Genomic DNA, 18874 nt, shown 5'->3' on the forward strand with positions numbered 1-18874 from the left:
CCATCCTGCTTACCAACTAACAATTCCATTTGCTTCTGAATGGGAAAACATCCTGCCTCCCATTATCTTTGCCAACGGTTTCCCCACCACTGACATCAGGTTCACTGGCTTGTCATTCCCTGGATTATCTCTGCTTCCCCTCTTAAACAAAGGAACAATGTTGGTCATTCTCCAGTCCTCTGGATCCTCACCTGAGGCCAAAGAGGATGCAAAGCTATCTGTTAAGGCCCCAACTATTTCGTCCTGTGATTGATCCCATCTGGCCTTGGGGACCTGCTGACCTTAATGCTTTTCAAGACATCCAACACTTCCTCCTTCATTATGTCGGAGTATTCCCACACCCTTCCAGTCCCTCTCCTTGGTGAATAATCATTAAGGATCTTGCTCATTTCTTCTGGCTCCACACACAACCTCCCTCCTCTATCCTCAGGTAGGCCTATCCTTTCCCTAGCTATCCTCTTGCTCCTAATATATGTATAAAATGCTTCAGGATTCTCCCAAACTTGCTGGCCAAGGACATTTCATTGCCCATTTTAGCTCTCTCAACTTGCTGTTTGAGCCTCTTCCTACTTTTTCTATATTCTTCAAGGACTTTGCCTGTTTCTGGTTGCCAAGACCTGAGGTATGCTTCCTTTTTCTTTTGACTAAGTTGATAACTTCCCCTGTCATCCGAGGTTTCCGAATCCTATCGTTCATTTTCACAGGAACATGTCTACCCTGCATTCTAGTCAACTGGTCTTCAAAAGACCCCGACGAATCAGATGTAGTTTTACCCTCAAACAGCTGGTGCCAATCCACATTCTCCAATTCTTGTCCAATTCACTTAGAGTTGGCCTTCCCCCCAATTTAACACCTTCATCCAAGGTTCACTCTAGTCCTTATCCTTATGTCTCTGAAAATTTATGGAATTATGGTCACTATTACCAAAATGCTCACCCACTGAAAATTTGACATTAGAAAATACTAGAAGTAATTATTAAAGACATGAAAGCAGAGCACTCGGATACGTTCAATGTAATCAGGCAGAATTGGCGTGGGTTTGTTAAAGGGAGATCATGTTTAACTACAGGTAGTTTGTCTATAACACAATGGTTGTGTTGTTCTGCAACCCTGCTTCTAGAAAAATTGCGCATTAGAAACAGCCCTTAGTGTTGGCAACGTAATTGTATTACAGTCAGTATACTTTTTAAAAAAATCACGTTTTAGAAACAGGGTCCCCAATTCATCAATCGCTTTACAGTGAATTTGCGTTAATGAAACACGTTATAGCAGAACGACCTGTAATTTAAGCTGAGTGGTGACCTTATAGAGGTTTATAAAATCGAGAGGTATGGAGAGGCTTAGTGGTAACTGTCTTTTCACTAGGATAGGGGATTTCAAGATCAGGAGGCATTTTTTTTTAAAAGGTGAGAGGAGAGACATGAGGGACGAACTATCTTCTTTACAAAGGGTGGTTCGTGTGTGGAAATGAACTTCCTGAGGAAGTGGTGGATGTAGGCGCAATTGTGTTTCAAAGACATTTGGATAAATACATGAGCAGGAAAGGTTTGGAGGGACATGGGTGGGGAGCAGGCAGGTGAGGCTCATTTAGTTTGGAATTATGTTCGGCATGGACAGGTTGGACCAAAGGCTCTGTCTCCATGCTGTAGGCCTCTAAGCAACGTGTGCTATAGATCAAGGGGAACCAGTGGATATACGGTATTTTGCTCCAAAAGGTATTTGATAAGGTGCCACATAAAAGGTCATTGCAAAAAAATATTAAAAATTCTGTAAATGGTAATATATTGACATGGATAATTGGCCGATTAACAAGAAGCAAAGAGAAGGAATAAATGGGTTATTTTCAGGCTGACAGGATGTCACGAGTGGGGTCTCAACTCTTCACAATTTACAGAAATGATTTGGATGCAGGGACTGAAGCTATATTAGCTAAATTTCCTGATGACACAAAGATAGGTAGTAAACGAGTTGTGAGGAGGATATAAGGACTCTATAAAGGAACATAGATAGTGGGCAAATATCTGGCAAATGGAACACAGTGTAGGCAAGTTGGAAATTGTCCATTTTAGCAGAAAGAATAAAAAAAGCATATTATCTAGATTATGAGAGGTTGCAGAGGTCTGAGATGCAGAGAGATCTGGGTATCCTAGTGCACTAATTGTAAAAGGTTAGTATGCAGGTCTCGCAAGTAATCAAGAAAGTTAATAGAATTCTGATTTCTTGTGAATTACATGAAAGCATAGTAAGGTTATGCTACAATTACACAGGGCTTCGGTGAGACCACATCTGGGAGTTGAAAATGTGTTGCTAGTTAAAGCACAGCAGGTTAGGCAGCATCCAAGGAACAGGAAATTCGACGTTTCGGGCCAGAGCCCTTCATCAGGAATTGGGCTCTGGCCCGAAACGTCGAATTTCCTGTTCCTTGGATGCTGCCTAACCTGCTGTGCTTTAACCAGCAACACATTTTCAGCTCTGATCTCCAGCATCTGCAGACCTCACTTTTTTCACATCTGGGAGTACTGTGCACAATACTGGGCACTATATTCACAAGGACATGAACGCATTGGAAGCGGTTCAGAGAAGGTTCACAGGGTCACTGGACTCAAAACATTAAACTCTGCTTCTTCTCTCTCCAGATCCTGAGTTTTTCCATCACTTTCTGGTTTCATTTAACTCTCCAGCATCAGCAGTTCTTTGTTTTATATAAATAGATTAATGCTTGGAATGAGCAGATTGCCTTATGAGGGAGGTCTAGGCCTAGTCTTTCAGATGTTTACAAGAGTCAGTGGTGACTTAATTGAAATATAACAGATCCTAAATGGACTTAACCAGGTTGGTGTAGAAAGGATGTTTCCTCGTGTGGGAGAAACTAGAACTGAGGTAAGAATTTGATATTAATGGGTCACCCATATGATAGTGATGAGGAAATATTTTTCCTCTCGAGTGGTTGAGAGTTTTTGGAATTCTCTTCCTCAAGGAGCAGTAGATACAGGATCTTTAAATACTTTCAGGGCAGAGGTGGAGAGATTTATCGTGACCAAGGGGGTGAGAGATTATTGGAGATACGCAAAGTTAAGGTTAAAAGCAGATCAGCCCATGATATTATCGAATGTCACATCAGATTCAAAGGGTCTACTCCTGTTCCTTGTTCACCTGCCCATTGCAGTGACCCACCTCACACCCTCAGCATTCACTCCCTCAAACAGCAATGCCGTCACGTGTACCAATAACAAGATACACTGCAATAACCCACCAAGACCCTTACCACAGCATTTTCTAAACCAGTAACTTGCTTCACCTAAAAAGGACAAGGGCAGCAGGAACACTGGAGCACCATAATCCTTTTGAAGCCAAACACCATCCTGACTTGGAAGTATATCACCATCCCTTTACCGTCCTTGGGATAAAAGTCTGGAAGTCCCTTTCTGAAAGCACTACACTTTTAACAACTGCAGCAGGTAACTACCACCATCTCAAGGGCTAGTAGGGATCAAACTAGATAAGCCTTGAGGACAAACATCCGATAAGTCATTATGTTTACATAAGTCCAGGAAAAGATGTTTTAGCTTATTTTTGGATCAATTTGGTTACGCTGAGCAGCAGGTCCAATGAACACTTATTTCGACCTGTCATTAAGAATGGCATGTATTATATTGATACCAAGGGTGGCACAGTGGCTCAGTGGTTAGCACTGCTGCCTCACAGCGCTAGGGATCTGGGTTCAAGGCCTTCAAGGATTCACTGTCTTCGGGAAGACACTGTTTCCTGCTGGGATAGCTTGGACTGGAGGAGTTCAAACTCAGGATTAGCAACATGAGTGGTGCCCACCACTAACAGAATGATGCTGTCAAGCTAAAATGATATCGTACTATCTCAAAAATAAGTAATGTGCTCTATGAATTTTAGTGCCAGTGAGATGCCAGGTATGTTGGCAGCATGCCCCAAAGACCGGTTATACTACATGACCCTCTGGTGTTCACCACAATCAAGATACTGACTATGAAAAAGTGAGGACTGCAGATGCTGGAGATCAGATTAGATTAGATTACTTACAGTGTGGAAACAGGCCCTTCGGCCCAACAAGTCCACACCGACCCACCAAAGTGCAACCCACCCATACCCCTACATTTACCCCTTACTTAACACTACGGACAATTTAGCATGGCCAATTCATCTGAATTCCTGTGGGAGGAAACCGGAGTACCCGGAGGAAACCCACGCAGACACGGGGAGAACGTGCAGACTCCACACAGTCAGTCGCCTGAGTCAGGAATTGAACCCGGGTCTCAGGCGCTGTGAGGCAGCAGTGCTAACCACTGTGCCACCGTGCCACCCACCAGAGTTGAGAGTGTAGTGCTGGAAAGGCACAGCAGGTCAGGCAGCATCCGAGGAAGCATTCCTGAAGAAGGGCTTATGCCCGAAACATCGATTCTCCTGCTCCTCGGATGTTGCCTGACCTTGCTATGCTTCTCAAGATACTGACTATACCCAACAAGCCCACAGTCGCAAACCTCACAAAACCATATCTAACACTGCAGAATCATCTCAATCAGACAATATTTGCTGGACAACCCTAAACATTTAAGGAATTATGCTGACAATCTATACAGTACTCAGTTGGACTCTCAGTGTGGTGCACAAGGAACTACATACATTAGTAGGCATGGCCCTTTTTTTGGAGACTTTTAGTTACCCTGTACCAGTTTCAACTTACAAAAAACAGCCAGCCATTTGCTGTCTCCTTTCTCAGGGCAATGTCTTGATCAGAGCCAATCTGCCTGGTTTAAAATTTAAACAAAGTTTACTCTCAACCAATCAGTATTAACAACTGGATTATCCATGACAACACCTCTACCAGAGTCTACTTGCCAACTAATCAATATCCTCTCATGCAGTATATATGTTGGTTTATTCCTCAAATTTGTATCCTTGCAAGATGGTTTGATAAGTGCAAAGCAAAATGCTCCAACAAAAAGTGCCGTATATGATCACTGTTCCCTAAACATATCCCTCCTGACACCTGATTCATCTCATTCTGCAGAACCACACTGACTTGAGACCAGAAAAATACTGATCCACAAAATTCTCCTGAAAACACTTGAAACTCTTTAGCCTTTGCATAACTACCATTTTAGTGTAATTAAAACTCCCGGTTATCACCATTCTATATTCTTTGAACCCTTTTGAAATTTTCTTGCAGGTTTGGTCTTCTGTACCTTTCCTATGGCCCAAGAATAACTCTAGCAGTGCAAACAAATGGTTGCTTTTTAATCTCCAAACAAACAGAATGCTCAGAGACAAAATCTCTCTCTCTGGTACTATAATATTCTCCATAATCCACATCATCATCTCTCCCTCTTTCTATCCAGCCTTACCTTTCCTGATAACATTAATGAATAGAATTTTTAGAAAATTTTTGAGCTAGGTCTCCATTATCACCAAGACAAAGCTACTTACATTGACAGCTTACCATACTTGGTTCTAACCTTTTGTGTTTGCATATAGATATCATTGCCATCTCTCTTACCCCCCATCCCCATCTAATCCTTTACCAATTCTTACTCTACTTCCACTGTCTGTCACAAATGTCTTGTTCACCTTGTTTTCATTTTGGGGTACACCCAGTCAAGACTGCCCCCACTGTTACAATATTAGTGTAATAGACCTAAAATCATTCTCCATTATCTTTCCAGCCAACCATTCATCTCTTCTGTTCCTTTCTTTTTATACTTGTGAAACCTCTTCAAATCTTATATGCTTTGCTGAGATCTTCCCACCCTTTTTCTGAAATCTATTCTACACAAATCATTTCTTATTGATTTTCTAGATTCGACCTGGTCAATCCTGGTTGCAGACTCTCTCTTGGTTAGCTAGGATATAGAAAAGGAAAGAATTTCATATTCCAAGTATGATTTCACCAAAGTTCAATATAATTCCAGCAAAACTTTCTTTTTCAGAAATTCAAGCCTCTTACAATAAAAGAGTAATATGCCATTTGTTTGTTCATTGCCTTGTGTACCCGCATGTTAACTTTGTGATTTCAGCAAAATTTCCCTGATCACCATTATATAAATTTGGTTTCTTCATTCTTTCTACAATATTAATAAAACCACATTCCCCATATCATATTCAATTTGCCACCTTTTTTTTTTACATCTTCCTCAGAGCTTACCTACCCAGCTGGCTTTTCATAATCAGAAAGTTTATTTTTAAATATGTTTATTGCTACTTAACCACTGAATCAGGATTTTACTCTCCCATTAAACCTTTGTGATTCTCTGCATCATGAGAGAATGTGATATAAAGCCAAGAGCGTTAGGGTCGTTAGCTCAACACATTTGCTCACCATTCAATAGTAATATGACTGACCTGTAGCTAAATCCATCTCCTTACTTTGGTTACATGCCCCTTAACATCCTGACCAAACACATACCTATAAATCTTACTCTATTTTGCTACCAAAAACAGAAACAATTAAGTATTACCTTGCATTCACCTTTAAAACAATTGGATTTCACGGATTTCAAAGCAGTCATCAGCAAGATATCAATATTCTAAGGCTCCCTTGGCCATGTAACACTTTCACGTCGAGGCTGTCTTTGCAAAGCTGTGCTATCAGATGTTGCCTTCGCCCGGAGTGTTTGGATCGGCTTGTGTCTGTGCACTCTGGGGGCCACGTTGAGGCCTACCTCGTAAAGCTGCGTTATCAGGGAGAGGGCCTTCCCCTTGTACCGTACGAGGCGCTGGACCCCTTTGGGGCTCTGTGGTCTGGCAAGCACTGCGTGGCCACAGAACACTTTCGCGAAAAGGTTCTCTTTGGAACGCTATGTTGTCTTCCTCCTGCACTACCTGAGGAACTGGAGCCCTCTGCGACTCTGCGCTCTGAGGCAAAGCGTCTCTGGGCCACAGTACGCTTTCCCGTCGGGGCTCCCTACTCAAAGCCAAGTTATTTGGTGTACGGTTCCACTGCAATGCTGCGTTTGGTGCAGACTGGTCTCTTGACCAAGTAATACTTCTACGGCGAGGATCCAAAGGCAACACTACATTAGCAGGGGCATGACCTCTCGGTATCACTATATTTGGGGGGAATGAGTCTCTTGGCCAAACAACACTTTCACGACGAGGGTCTCTTGGCAATGCTATTGTATTAATATCAGAATCAAGTACCCTCTGTAACAATGCAGCAGGGGGACGATCTCTTGGCCAGGTGACACTTCCACGTCGAGGGTCACCAGCTGGTGCTATGTTTTGAAGAACACGGTCCCTGTGTACCAAAGCATTAGGAAACAGATGATCTCTTGGCCACACAACACTCTCACGCCGAGGTTCTCTTGGCAATGCTATGTTATTATTATCAGTGGCTGGGTCTCCCTGTGACAATGCATTTGGGGGTGGTTGATTTCCTGGCCGTCCAGCACCTCCGCTTCGGGGGTCACACTGCGCTGCAATATTTTGAGGAACAATGTCCCTCTGTAGCAATGCGTTTGGGGGAACTGCAAGACTCCTTCGTTGAAGATCTCTGGTCAAAGCTCTACTAACGGGAACAGGATCTCTCTGCTGTGCTCTGTCTTGTGGAAAAGCAAAATCTTCACACTGACGTGCACCAGGAAACACACTTCCAAGATCAAGAACTGAATTATTATTTGTATTGTGATTAAAGTCTCGTGGATCGGGGCCTCTTTGTGGTGGCTCATTTGAGACGCATGGCAGCAAATTATTGTTGTTGTTGATATTATCGGAATCCAAACCACTTGGCTGCTGAGCCAAGTTCCCAAACTTACATTCGTCAAACAATGGATCAACTGGATCAAGATCATTTGACAGCAATAAAGGGATAGGGGTTTTGCTTTGTGGCCGAATACAACTTTCAGACGGCTCTCTGCTAGGTAATGCAGTTTCAGCAGGAGTACAGTCCCTCTGTAGTTCAGTGTTTTGTCCTGCTCTCTCTTCTGGCCAACCAGCAGCAATCTCACTCACAAGCACTCTTGGTCTGATCGGGTTTGTTCCCAGTAATGGATTATCAGCCTCAAAATTTCTGTGCAACCCTATATTCGGAGGAAGGGGGATTTGTGGCCAAAGAATGTATTCACTCTGATGCTCTCTCTGCAGCACTATGTTACTACGTATAGGAATTCGACACGTACTCTGAAATCGAGATTCACTTTGCGGCACAATATTACCATGCTGATTTGCACTTGGTATAAGAGCTAAATTTTGATGCCAGGGGTAATTCTGTAAATTCCTGACCTGCCTCTGAGCTCCTCTTGGAAAAGGAGTAGATTCATTTGATGGCCCTCTGCCCAAAACATCGATATCAGGCTCAGGGTATCTATGCAATGGACGAGTTTCGCGACGAGGGTATCTCCGCGGTACAAACTCAATTCCTTGCAAGTTCAAACCAGATCCCTCTAGTGGCCACAACACAGGCTGGCTCCAATTTGAAGGTCTGGAAGTCCCTGCACCAAAATCGTTCTGGTTACGTTGTACTTTTGTGCTGCCACACAATGAGCCACAAAATGCTTTTGCAACAATACTCTTTCTAAAACGTTGTGTTTTTCTAATAGCAGCTTTATTTTTACGCTGACGTAACACTTGGCGACCTGACAATGCTCTTTGACAAGACGCACATGACAGGATAGCCTTTTTCTGACAAGGTGCTCTTACACCAATTCTCAGTTGATTTTTCCTTTTCTTGCAGATGGTGGTCCGTGGTTGCCGGCTTGTTCTCAAATGAACATGAGCTAACTTTTTGGAAGTAGTACCCTGTCGATGGGATGCTCTCCTGAAGTTTCTTCTGCTATATGGCCTTTTCGTACAAACAACTTTACGCTTACAAGGTGCTCTCTTAACAGCTGCGTTTTGCTTAACAGGCCTTCTTTTACATGGAGCCGTTTGTCTGGTGGACGCCTTCGTACGCTTTTTCGGAGTAGTTGATCTTGCACGAAAAGCACCTTGCCGACGGGACGCTCTTGCACAAGTTGCGCGACGGCCGGCTCTTGCAGCTCGTCTTTGATTGGCGGCTCTTACACGGGCTGTCCCTTTTGGACGCCCTGTCCTGGTGGTGGTGGCCCTCCTTTGCCTTGCGGAAATTGTTGATCGGCGTCTCCTGTTAGCGCCACATGGCGCGCTGGTTTGTCGCGCCCGCGCCACTCTGCTGCTGAAGGTTTCAGTCACGACCCTTGCCAGCTAAAGGTTGGAGTATAAAGGACTATGGTGTACAACGGACTACGGTGAACTGTTGAGGAACAGAGGTTCTCCCATTCACTGGGCTGCTGGGGAAAAGGTCGGTTACGTTGTTCGCCGTGACTTGGTGACTCCTGGGTGACTGTTCTTCAGGCCTTGCTTGGCTTGATCCACTTGGGTGATCACCTCTGGGGCACAGTTGCTGTCTTGACGGCAGTTCCTCCGTTGGGTTGCTTCTCTGGCCTCTTGGTGATGGCGGGCAGGCGTGCTCACCCCAGCAGAGTACCGGGGGAGGAGCGGCAAAGGATCAGATGGCTTTGTCACCTCTCGGCATCTCTGGCGCCGTCGCCGCCGAGGTGTCTGCACCGTTTCCTTTTGGAGTACCGGAGATGGAGCCTTTCGCCGTCGGGCAATGACCTTTGACAAATGCCGGCGTGAGAGAGGTAAGAGAGAAAAAGCAACAACAAAAGAAAAGAGGGTGGGGGGGGTGCGTGGTTAGAGAAGAAAAGCGGCGCTGGGTCCAGTCACATGCCACAATCTCCGCCGTCGCCCTCGAACGACGGTCTTCAAGTCACCGGCCTCGCCATCCTCGACGGGAGGGAATCCTCTCCCCCCCCCCAACCTCCTCCTCTTCTACACTCCCTCGAAACGGTTCCTTCCTTGGCCGCAGAGGTGGGTAAGCGACGAAAGAAAACAAAAGGCCAACACCAAGGGTGCCCCCTTTTTCCTCTGGTTGGCTTTTCTTTTGCCTCTCCGCACCCCCTCAAAGTTTGAAATAAATAAATAAAGCTCTACCCCCAGCCCGAGAGGAGCACAGAGAGAGAGCAGGCAAGACAAGCGCGGCTTTCCCTCACAAACAGACACTTAGAGCCATCACAAACTCCAATCAACATGTTTTTAATTGAATGGGCGAACGGTCGCTTCCAACCGTCACCCGAGCGACGGTTGGAATCCGAATGTGGGGGGAGCACGCGCCGGCACGAGGGCATGAGGGGAGGCGGGGCCACCTGCCCGCGCGGCGGGAGGACAACGGGAGGGGGGGCGGGGCGAGACCAGCCACGTGACAGCAGGGAACAGCGACCCGCTCCTGGGCAAGGGGGGCGGGGTCTAGAGGCAGCCGGAGTAGGGGAGGGAGGGAACTAAGCGGGTCACGTGAGAGTGGGAAAGCGAAGAAGGGGCGGTGACCAAAAGGGGCGGAGCTAAATGGCAAAGGAGGGGCGGGTTTCTCGTGGGGACGAGCAGCGCGCAAGGGGCGGGGCTACGTGGCAAGAGGGCGGGACGGGTCACAGAGCGAGGTGGTGACAAGGAGGGGCGGGGCTCGACGGAGAAAAGGGGGCGGTGTCCAGAGGCAGACGGACGGGGAGGGGGCGGGAACAAAGCGGGTCACGTGGGACAGGGAAAGCGAAGAGGGGTGGTGCTAAATGGCAAGAGGGGGCGGTGTCTAGAGGCAGCCGGAACCAGGGGGCGGGAACAAAGTGGGTCACGTGGGAGTGGGAAAGCGAAGGGGTGGTGACCCAGAGGGGCGGAGCTAAATGGCAAGAGGGGGCGGTGTCTAGAGGCAGCCGGAACCAGGGGGGCGGGAACAAAGTGGGTCACGTGGGAGTGGGACAGCGAGGAGGGGTGGTGACCAAGAAGGGGCGGAGGGGCGGTGTCTCGTGGGGACGAGGAGCGCGAAGGGGCGGGGCTAGGTGGCAAGAGGGCGGGGCGAAGCGGGTCACATGGGGGTGGGGTGGGGCTGGGAACACCACGGGGTGGTGAGCAGCACCAGAAGTAGCCCCGCCCCCCCACCACGCGACGTGCGGGCGCCTGGAAACCGACGGGAAGCGGGGCAAATCACGTGACCCTAATGTCCCGCGGGCGGCGGCGGGGCTTTTGAAACCGCCCGCTGGGGGTGGCTGGAAGGGAGCTCCATTCATTCCCGCCCAGACACCTTCTGGAACCTTCTGTGGGATCTGGAGAAGCCTCTAAATCAATACCTGTGACAATAATAACATAATAAAATACAACCCACAGGCCAAGGCCAATACTCTGGTGGCAGGTTCAATTCCCACTCTGCCAGTGCATGGAATTTTAAAATTCAATTAATAAAATACAAAACAATAAAGTATTTTCAGTCATGGTGACTACAAAACCACCAGCAAATTTCATTTTAAAAACCCTATCTGGTTTGCTCATGTCACATACTGAAGGAAATCTGCTATCCTCACTTGTTGAGCATTACATGCGACTCCAGATCCATAATAGTGTGATGGCCCGTCTCTAAAATCACTTCCAACTCAGTCCAAGACGGGCAGCTAATGCTGGTTTGCCAGTGATGCCCTTGAAAATAACAATCTACAAATAATCAGCTTCAATACCAGCGAGGTGAAACGCTTCTGCCCCTCCAAATATTTTATCAGATATTGTGTTGTCACCCAACGTGGGCATTAACTCAGAGTCATACAGCACATGCCGACTGCAATTCCAAACTAAACTAGTCCCACCTGCCTGCTCCTGGCCCATTTCCGTCCAAACTGTTCTTATTTGTCTACTTATTTAAATGTCTTTTTAAATGTTGTAACCGTATCCACATACACTACTTCCCCAGAAGTTCATTCCACACACGAACCACCCTCTGTGTGAAAAAATGCCCCTCGTGTCTTTTTTAAATCTTTCTCCTCTCACATTAAAAACATGCCCCCTAGTCTTGAAATCTCCCACCCTAGGTAAAAGACACATGCCATTTACCTTATCAATACCCCTCGACTTTATAAACTGCTATAAGGCCATCTCTCAACCTCCTACACTCCAGTCAAAAAAGTCCCAGCTTATTCGGCCTCGCATTATAACTCATACCATCTATTCCAGGCAACATCCTGGCAAATCCTTTCTGAACCCTCTCCAGCTTAATAATATTTTTAATAATAATATCTCAATTACCTTCAGCGAAATTTGTGCAATACAGACTTGAGTGGGCGAAAGGCCCCTTGAGTACTGTATGATTCTATGATCAGGTAGAATCAGGATAAGACCATTCAACCCCTCAAGTCTATACTACCCTTCAATCAGCTAGTGACTGATCAGCGCATTCACCTCATTTCCCCAGTCCATTTTCCATGTTCCTCAACAGCAAAGCCCCACGGAAATCTATCAGATATCACTCTTGAAAATTGTAACCCAGTCACTTTGTGCTCTCTGATTTATCTCCTCACTGGCCTGGCTTTCAATTATTCCACAGTAAATTTTTAAAAAACTTCCATTTCATACATCACTGTCTCAGACCATCCAAAGAGTATTACGACCATTGCGGTAGTCATGAATTGGACTCAATTACTGTTATGTAAATAAAAACAACAATGCAGCTAAGCAATCTTCCATACCATGTAAAAACAATGACTGCAGATGCTGGAAACCAGATTCCGGATCAGTGGTGCTGTAAGAGCACAGCAGTTCAGGCAGCATCCAAAGTGCAGCGAAACCGACGTTTCGGGCAAAAGCCCCTCATCAGGAATAAAGGCAGAGAGCCTGAAGGGTGGAGAGATAAGCTAAAGGAGGGTGGGGGTGGGGAGAAAGTAGCATAGAGTACAATGGATGAGTGGGGGAGCGGATGAAGGTGATAGGTCAGGGAGGAGAGGGTGGAGTGGATAGGTGGAAAAGGAGATAGGCAGGTAGGACAAGTCCGGACAAGTCATGGGGACAGTGCTGAGCTAGAAGCTTGGAACTAGGGTGAGGTGGCGGAAGGGGAAATGAGGAAGCTGTTGAAGTCCACATTGATGCCCTGGGGTTGAAGTGTTCCGAGGCGGAAGATGAGGCGTTCTTCCACCAGGCGTCTGGTGGTGAGGGAGCGGCGGTGAAGGAGGCCCAGGACCTCCATGTCCTCGGCAGAGTGGGAGGGGGGAGTTGAAATGTTGGGCCATGGGGCGGTGTGGTTGATTGGTGCGGGTGTCCCGGAGATGTTCCCTAAAGCGCTCTGCTAGGAGGCGTCCAGTCTCCCCAATGTAGAGGAGACCGCATCGGGAGCAACAGATACAATAAATGATATTGGTGGATGTGCAGGTAAAACTTTGATGGATGTGGAAAGCTCCTTTAAGGCCTTGGATAGAGGTGAGGGTGGAGGTGTGGGCACAGGTTTTACAGTTCCTGCGGTGGCAGGGGAAAGTTGTAGGGGGGTGTGGGTTGTAGGTAGTCACGGAGGGAACGGGGTGGGGGGGAAATTGATCCCTGGTGGTAGGGTCTTTTTGGAGGTGGCGGAAATGTCGGCAGATGATTTGGTTTATGCGAAGGTTGGTAGGGTAGAAGGTGAGCACCGGGGGCGTTCTGTCCTTGTTACTGTTGGAGGAGTGGGGTCTGAGGGTGGAGGTGCAGGATGTGGACAAGATGCGACCCACTCTGTACTACATCCTCAGGAGAATTCACTCTCAACAAACAGTATTTCAATTCCATCTCAAACATCAAAAACTGCAAGTACAACAAACTTTTATCTACCCACCTCCATAACCAGCGCTCCTCAAACATTCCAGAAGATTCCCCTGGCCTGGGAAACTACTCAGATGCCATTAGCCATGTGGTTGATGCAGCTGCCACACCCATGCTGATTGATGATGTCACTTCCGCCCCCATCATGGCCACTCCCACAAACACTTCTGCCCCTCACAATTCCTCATGCGTCACACATGACATCACTTCCAGCCCTCACATCATCGCTGATGCCACACGCTCAGTGACTTCCGCCACCCCTACGGCCATGGTCATCACCCCTTCCACCCCCACCGGGGCCACTCACCTGCATTCTGCTGACACACCCCCCACAGACCCCACTGTCACTATCCCCACTCCCCAGAACCCTGAGGGGAACACCACCTCTGCTCATGACTCCATCCCCATTCTCCCAACACCACACCCATTCCAGTTACAGGTTTCGCCCCCATCCCAGCTCCACACCCACACCAGATCCCAGCTCCCAGCCCTGCCGAGTTTTCACCATCCCGCCAGACCTCCCCCTCACTGAGGACGAACGATCAGTCCTCAGCAAAGGCCTCACCTTCATCCCCCTCCATCCACGCATCAATGAATTTAATACACGCCGTGATGTCAAACACTTCTTCCGTCGCCTCCGCCTCTGAGCTTACTTACACAATCAGGATTCCCGCCCACCTTCCGAGGACCCCTTCGCCCACCTCCAACACACTGCATCCACCTGGATACCCCGCGCTGGCCTATTACCTGCCCCCGACCTCTTCATTTCCAACTGCTGCCGGGACATGAACTGCCTCAACCTGTCTACCTCCCTCCCCCACTCCAACCTCTCACCCTCACAACGCGCAGCCCTCCAATCCCTCTGCTCCAATCCCAACCTCACCATCAAGCCAGCGGATAAAGGGGGCACAGTGGTAGTTTGGCGCACTGACCTCTACAACGCTGAAGCCAAACGCCAACTTGAGGACACCTCTTCCTACTGCCCCCTCGACCATGACCCCACCCCCCCATCACCAAACCATCATCTCCCAGACCATACAGAACCTCATCACCTCAGGAGATCTCCCACCCACAGCTTCCAACCTCATAGTCCGGGAACCCCGCACTGCCCGGTCCTACCTCCTTCCCAAGATCCACAAGCCTGACCACCCTGGCTGACCCATTGTCTCAGCATGTTCTTGCCCCACTGAACTCATCTCTACCTACCTCGACACTGTCCTGTCCCCCCTAGTCCAGGAACTCCCCATGTACGCTCGAGACACCACTCACGCCCTCCACCTCCTCCAAGACTTCCGTTTCCCCGGCCCCCAACGCCTCATCTTCACCATGGATATCCAATCCCTCTACACCTCCATCCGCCATGACCAGGGCCTTCAAGCCCTCCGTTTTTTCCTCTCCCGGCGTCCCCAACACTACCCTTCCACCGACACTCTCATTCGTTTGGCCGAACTGGTCCTCACCCTTAACAATTTCTCCTTCGAATCCTCCCACTCCCTCCAGACCAAAGGGGTAGCCATGGGCCCCCGTATGGGCCCCAGCTCTGCCTGTCTCTTTGTAGGCTACGTAGAACAGTTGATCTTCCGTAATTACACCGGCACCACTCCCCACCTCTTCCTCCGCTACATTGATGACTGCATTGGCGCCACCTCGTGCTCCCGCGAGGAGGTTGAGCAATTCATCAACTTCACCAACACATTCCACCCTGACCTTAAATTTACCTGGACCATCTCTGACACCTCCCTCCCCTTCCTGGACCTCTCCATCTCCATGAATGACGACCAACTTGACACTGACATTTTTTACAAACCCACCGACTCCCACAGCTACCTGGATTACACCTCTTCTCACCCTACCTCTTGCAAAAATGCCATTCCTTATTCCCAATTCCTCCGCCTCCGCCGTATCTGCTCCCAGGAGGACCAGTTCCACCACAGAACACACCAGAGAGCCTCCTTCTTTAGAGACCGCAATTTCCCTTCCCACGTACCCTCTAACACATCTCGTCCACATCCCGCACCTCCGCCATCAGACCCCACCCCTCCAACCGTAACAAGGACAGAACACCCCTGGTGCTCATCTTCCACCCCACCAACCTTCGCATAAACCAAATTATCCGCCGATATTTCCACCACCTCCAAAAAGACCCCCCCACCAGGGATATATTTCCCTTCCCACCCCTTTCCGCCTTCCGCAAAGACCGTTCCCTCCATCACTACCTGGTCAGGTCCACGCCCCCCCTACGACCCACCCTCCCATCCTGGCACCTTCCCCCTGCCACCACAGGAACTGTAAAACCTGTGCCCACACCTCCTCCCTCACCTCCATCCAAGGCCCTAAAGGAGCCTTCCACATCCATCAAAGTTTTACCGGCACATCCACTAATATCATTTATTGTATCCATCGCTCCCGATGCGGTTTCCTCTACATTGGGGAGACTGGGCGCCTCCTAGCAGAGCGCTTTAGGGAACATCTCTGGGACACCCGCACCAATCAACCACACCGCCCCGTGGCCCAACATTTCAACTCCCCATCCCACTCTGCCGAGGACATGGAGGTCCTGGGCCTCCTTCACCGCCGCTCCCTCACCACCAGACGCCTGGAGGAAAAACGCCTCATCTTCCACCTCGGAACACTTCAACCCCAGGGCATCAATGTGGACTTCAACAGTTTCCTCATTTCCCCTTCCCCCACCTCACCCTAGTTCCAAACTTCCAGCTCAGCACTGTCCCCATGACTTGTCCGGACATGTCCTACCTGCCTAGCTCCTTTTCCCCCTGTCCACTCCACCCTCTCCTCCCTGACCTATCACCTTCATCCCCTCCCCCACTCATCCATTGTACTCTATGCTACTCTCTCCCCACCCCCACCCCCCTCTAGCTTATCTCTCCACCCTTCAGGCTCTCTGCCTTTATTCCTGATGAAGGGCTTTTGCCCGAAACGTCAATTTCGCTGCTCGTTGGATGCTGCCTGAACTGCTGTGCTCTTCCAGCACCACTGACCCAGAATATTCCATACCAAACAGCTTCACAAATGACTATAATCAGATCAATGTTGGGTCTAACAAGGCTGTGGAGATTTCCACCATCCTTCTTAGAAATACTGTCCATGGGACCATTTTAAAAAAACTAACTCATGTGAGATGTCATGTTATCTGTCATATTTCACGCAAGGCCCTGGTGATACACACACACACACACACACACACACACAGAGTTAGACAGGAACATGTAATGACCAAATATATTGGGACTTTCTAATATTGCAGCTCCATTAAAGAATCCCTGGATATCAGCCCCCTCTCCCAGCCAGTCCCATAGTGGAACTTCAGGAGGCCATTCACCCCCTTCCCCAGCCTATCCCACAGGGGGAACAACAGGAGGCCTATCAACCCCCTTCCCCACCCTGTCACACAGTGGGGAGAGCAGAACGCCATTCAGCCCCTTCTCCAGCCTGTCCCATCGGGGAAACAGCAGGAGGGGTGCTGAATACTTTACAAGTTTGGAAAGCTGTCCTGCCTGCTTTGAGGGTGCAGTGTGCAGAGCAGCAACAGTTTGTAATCACAGAAGTGAAGTTTTCAGGCCGAGTCCCAACGTGAACTAACTGGAAAGGCCGCATCAATCCCCAAGGCAGAGAGAGAGAGAGAGAGAGACCAGTACACAGAGAGAGAGAGAGAGAGACCTGTACACAGAGAGAGAGAGAGAGAGAGAAAGACCTGTACACAGAGAGAGAGAGAGAGAGACCTGTACACAGACAGAGAGAGAGAGAAGAGAGAGAGAGAGAGACCTGTACACAGAGAGAGAGAGAGAGAGAGACCTGTACACAGAGAGAGAGAGAGAAAGACCTGTACACAGACAGAGAGAGAGAGAAGAGAGAGAGAGAGAGACCTGTACACAGACAGAGAGGCCTGTACAGAGAGAGAGAGACCTGCACTGTCGACAATTCAGGGGCCACTTCTGTCAGTCTCCACTTTGGGATTCAGATTGCAACCGCGCTCAGAGAACCACCTCTGGGGGTGGGGACAGACTCGGTTAAGGTTTTAAACATCGCAAAGGAAGTGTCTGCAAAGACACTGACCTCGAGCAGGGCAGCTGGAGGGCCATGGTTGTAAATATAAAGGGAGGGGGAGGGGGGGGGGGATGGTGAACATACCTTTCCCCTGCTCCAGCCCGGCCCCGTCGCTCTGTCTTGTGTTCACTGCAGTTCAGACAATATCCGCATTTCCCAGCAGCCACAGTGTGGGCCAACGGGCAGCTACAGGGCGCTCACCCCCCACAGCAACACAACCCACCGGGGTGAGGGGAGGGAGGGAGAGGGGAGGGGGAGGGAGAGGGGGAGGGGTGGGGAAGGAGAGGGGAGGGAGTGGGGGACTGAAGGGAGGGGGGAGGGACAGTGGAGCGGAGGGAGAGGGGAGGAAGAGGAGGGAGGGGAGGGAGAGGGGAGAGAGAAGGGTGGGGAGGTGGGGGGGAAGGGGAAGGGGAGGGGGAGGGAGAGGAGATGGGAGGGAGAGGGGTGGGGCAGTAGAGGGGGAGGGGATGGAGAGGGGAGGGTTGAGGGATAGGGGAGGGAGAGGGAGAGGGGAGGGAGACGAGAGGGGAGAGGGAGGGGAAGGAGAGGCAGAGGGGAGGGAGAGGAAGAGGAGGGAGGGGGAGGGAGAGGGGAGAGAGAAGGGTGGGGAGGTGGGGGGAAGGGGAGGGAGAGGGAGAGGGGAGGGGAGTGAAAGGGGAGAGGGAGGGGAGGGGGTGGGGGGAAGGAGGGGAGGGGGTGGGGGAGGGAGAGGGAAGGCAGGGAGGGGGAGAGGGGAGTGAAAGGGGAGGGAGAGGGGAGTGGGTGGAGAGGGAGAGGGAAGGGAGGGGACGGAGAGGAGGGGGTGGGGGAGGGGGAGGGGTGGGGGAGGGAGAGGGGGAGGGGAGGGAGAGGGGAGGGATAGGGAGAGCGGAGGGGAGGGAGAGGGGAGGGGAGGGAGAGAGAGGGTGAGGAGAGGGAGAAGGGAGGGAAAGGGAGGGAGAGCAGAGGGGAGGGGAGGGAGAGGTGAGAGGGAGGGAGAGGGGAGGGAGAGGGAGGTAGAGGAGAGGGGAGGGAGAGGAAGAGGAGGTAGGGGGAGGGAGAGGGGAGGGAAAGGGATAGGGGAGGGAGAGGGGAGGGAGGGGGAGGGAGAGGGGAGGGAAAGGGATAGGGGAGGGAGAGGGGAGGGAGGGGGAGGGAGAGGGGAGGGAAAGGGATAGGGGAGGGAGAGGGG

The 18874-nt window shown here is 49.7% G+C and overlaps 1 protein-coding gene across 1 annotated transcript in view; it reads right to left on the reverse strand.

The window, feature by feature from the left end:
• Window positions 1-17961, reverse strand: part of LOC132834495 (centromere protein Q-like) — a 33244-nt gene extending 15283 nt beyond the window's left edge. The window contains exon 1 of the mRNA XM_060853418.1: window positions 17788-17961. The gene's annotated coding sequence lies outside the window, so the exon portion shown is untranslated. The remainder of the gene's footprint in view (window positions 1-17787) is intronic.
• Window positions 17962-18874: the final 913 nt, after the last annotated feature.

Source organism: Hemiscyllium ocellatum, chromosome 40 (assembly GCF_020745735.1).
Source record: "Hemiscyllium ocellatum isolate sHemOce1 chromosome 40, sHemOce1.pat.X.cur, whole genome shotgun sequence".
NCBI lineage: Eukaryota > Metazoa > Chordata > Chondrichthyes > Orectolobiformes > Hemiscylliidae > Hemiscyllium > Hemiscyllium ocellatum.